This window comes from Lissotriton vulgaris, chromosome 1_1 (assembly GCF_964263255.1).
Source record: "Lissotriton vulgaris chromosome 1_1, aLisVul1.2, whole genome shotgun sequence".
In the NCBI taxonomy this organism is placed as follows: domain Eukaryota; kingdom Metazoa; phylum Chordata; class Amphibia; order Caudata; family Salamandridae; genus Lissotriton; species Lissotriton vulgaris.
This window is the reverse complement of record NC_141685.1, coordinates 1,369,251,686-1,369,255,207: the sequence shown is the minus strand read 5'-3', so window position 1 is coordinate 1,369,255,207 and position 3,522 is coordinate 1,369,251,686. Positions and strand designations below refer to the sequence as shown.

Here is a 3,522-nt window from a genome sequence, read left to right as displayed (position 1 = left end):
TGGCAGAAGTTTATACTTTAATTCAATGAGCTAAGAAAAGTGTGTTGTGGGGCCCCTACGAGCCATGGTGCTTGCTTCATCATAATTAGGCATGCAGTCATTAGCCACAGCTCTGATTATGGGTCACTGAGGTCAGTTTCAATAATTCCTCAAAAACCTAACCATGCAGTCCCCCCTAACTGTGTAGTTATCTTGCTTTACTGCTGTTTGTGTGATTAGCTGGGAGGAGCTCAGGGCAGCATCCTCCCAATAAAAGTGTAGATGGACCGTTCCTTAACTCTTTCTTGCTTCACATACAGATGGCTTGAGGAGGTACAGGGGAGATGCAGGTCTAATAAACAGAATAGAATATCTGCGCCAGGTGTGTTTCTCTGCATTGGTGTCCCATCACAGGCCCACCAGTGTATGTGTGATCTTTGACTCCTGCCAGTTCACAAGCAGGCGGCCAGGAAACGGTTTCAGCCTATCAACCACTGAGGAGATAAAGCCTTTGTATAAGGAATGAGGAAGCAATGAACACATTCAGCCTATCACAGGAGTAGCCCTGAGTGTTCCGAATTATAATTTCTTCATGTCACTGTACGTTATTGAGCCCAAGTAGCTCGCCGTGATCGTATAGTGCTTAGTACTCTGCGTTGTGGCCGCAGCAACCTCGGCTCGAATCCGAGTCACGGCATTGTGGTTGGCAATGTCACAGCAGTTGGGTTTTTCCTTTACAGAATTCCCAAATGTACCAGTTGTTTTTGTAAAATGTCTATTAAAACAGATCTTTTTCAATATTTAAACGATCTAACGACAAATTATTTAAACACACATGATTATAAGATGTAGGTATACTGTACTTACTGACATAAATTATCGTTCTTGAACATATTTGCGGTAAGGGGAGCGGAGCTCTACCCCAGGCCAAACAGAATGCAGATGAATGCAGTTGCAGTTGAGTGACCTGTCTTGTGGCGGTCTACAGGGAATGCACATATGTAGCTGTCTCGCAGCCCAATCCAGACGTCAATTGAAGACAGGTTTTCATGCAAATAGAGCAGTAAGTGCAGAGAAATGCTCACTCTCTAAAAATGGCATTTATACAATAGTAAGATTAAATCCAACCTCACCAGTAGATAGGATTTATCAATAAATAAATAAAGCTTCTCCTCTCTGATATGGAATTACCCCCCAAAAAGTATAAGGGAATACCCAATGCTAACCTATGAGAGGGGCAGACCTCACAGTAGTGAAAAATGTTATAGACTGTTTGATACTACTAGGACATACAAACTACCACAGTACATGTCTTACCTTTTACTTGCATAGCATGATGCCCCTAGGACTACTTAGGGCCTACCTTAGGGGTTACTGATATGTAATAAAATTGGAGTTCAAGGATTGGCAAGTACTTTTAAATGCCAAGTCGAAGTGGCAGTACACTGCAGCACAGGCACTGCAGTAGCAGGCTTGAGACAGGTTTGAAATGCTATTTCTTTGGGCGGCACAATCAGTCCCTGGGTATATGGTATACCACTTTACAAGGGGCTTTCAAGTAAATTAAATCTGTCAGTCAGGTATACTCCAATTATACACATGATTAGCGAAGAAGCACGTGCACTTCAGCACTGATTAGTAGCGATAAAGTGATCAGAGTCCTAAGGCCAACAAAAAGATACAGCAAAATGCGGAGGTGAAAAGCAATAAGGTGGGGTTGGGACCACCTTAAGAATGCAAGGTCTAACAAAAACGAACTAAGGATAACATGAGTAAAACATCAGGTTTCTCTACAGCATTTGGTGAGTCAAGTGGGCCTTCTTTTATCTTCCATAAATGCAATCTTTCCCGGACCCCTTTATTATATAGCTCTTCAAGGAAAACATATAAAGCACTTACAAAAGAGCCTCAAATGCTCAAAGATGGTAGACTTCTGTAATATGGGTCATATACTAAAAGCAGCACGAAAACAGAGTGCAATAGGGTCCAAAAAACTTGAGTGACCCATGAGAGTATGCATGCAAGCCTATGGTATTCCAAACTAGAGATATACGCATGCAATTTTTGTTTTTAGGAGAGAATGTGCCTGCTGAAAAAAACATTATTTTTAAAAAGTGTATTGCAGAATATCAGGAATTTGCTGTGGGACACCTTGAAAACTTGCATACAGATTATGTGCACAAGTCTTACAGTCAGTTGTTGTGGCCGAGTGGTTAAGGCGATGGACTCGAAATCCATTGGGGTCTCCCCGCGCAGGTTCGAATCCTGCCGATAACGAGTATCTTTTTAACATCGGCTACAATTTCAGAAGTTAACCTTTAGTTTTTCTTCCATGTCATTGTTATAAATAGGTGGCTTATTTTGGTGTCACTATTGCCATATCACATATTTATTATCGCTCCCCCTTTCATATCTTTGCTATAACTCTCGTTTTCATTAGCGCTGGTGCAAACGCTTAAAATTATTATATCCTGTCTCTCTCGGTCATACCTGTGCATGCACTTGAAACTTACTTTACCAATGAAAGAAGCAAATAGAGAAATAAAATAAAAGTGCTAGCTGGATTAGGCAAACACACTTCATAAAACTGCATTTTCTTTTCTATTCTCCCCCGTGTTACAAGCTTAACTGCTCCCTGTGTAATTTCTCTTAACCTGCTGTTCCTGGAAGAGAATTTCATCTACAAGCTCTTTCTGTGTTTTTTCCTAGTCTTTTCTTTCCCTTTTCTCAGATTTGTAACTGTTCCTTTACGTGCTCTATTTATGCGCCATTAATCTCATTTGAGCTCCTTGTACCTGCTTCTGTTTTCTCCACACCTCATACTGTCTTTTCCCTCTTTCTCTCTTTCTCTGCAGTTGGTGGCTACTTTCCAAAGCGTCTGATGCCCCAATGTTCCTTCGTCTTGTTGTCAGACGTGAATTTGAAAAGCAACAAAATTAACAAGCCTTTACCACTCACACATGGCAGAAGTTTATACTTTAATTCAATGAGCTAAGAAAAGTGTGTTGTGGGGCCCCTACGAGCCATGGTGCTTGCTTCATCATAATTAGGCATGCAGTCATTAGCCACAGCTCTGATTATGGGTCACTGAGGTCAGTTTCAATAATTCCTCAAAAACCTAACCATGCAGTCCCCCCTAACTGTGTAGTTATCATGCTTTACTGTTGTTTGTGTGATTAGCTGGGAGGAGCTCACGGAAGCATCCTCCCAATAAAAGTGTAGATGGACCGTTCCTTAACTCTTTCTTGCTTCACATACAGATGGCTTGAGGAGGTACAGGGGAGATGCAGGTCTAATAAACAGAATAGAATATCTGCGCCAGGTGTGTTTCTCTGCATTGGTGTCCCATCACAGGCCCACCAGTGTATGTGTGATCTTTGACTCCTGCCAGTTCACAAGCAGGCGGCCAGGAAACGGTTTCAGCTTGTCAACCACTGAGGAGATAAAGCCTTTGTATAAGGAATGAGGAAGCAATGAACACATTCAGCCTATCACAGGAGTAGCCCTGAGTGTTCCGAATTATAATTTCTTCATGTCACTGTA

General features: G+C 41.8%; 1 non-coding gene across 1 annotated transcript; it reads left to right on the top strand.

Moving 5' to 3' along the window:
• Window positions 1-2,174: 2,174 nt before the first annotated feature.
• On the top strand, window positions 2,175-2,256 carry TRNAS-CGA (transfer RNA serine (anticodon CGA)). Its single transcript has one exon. It is a non-coding gene; the product is annotated as a tRNA-Ser (tRNA).
• Window positions 2,257-3,522: the final 1,266 nt, after the last annotated feature.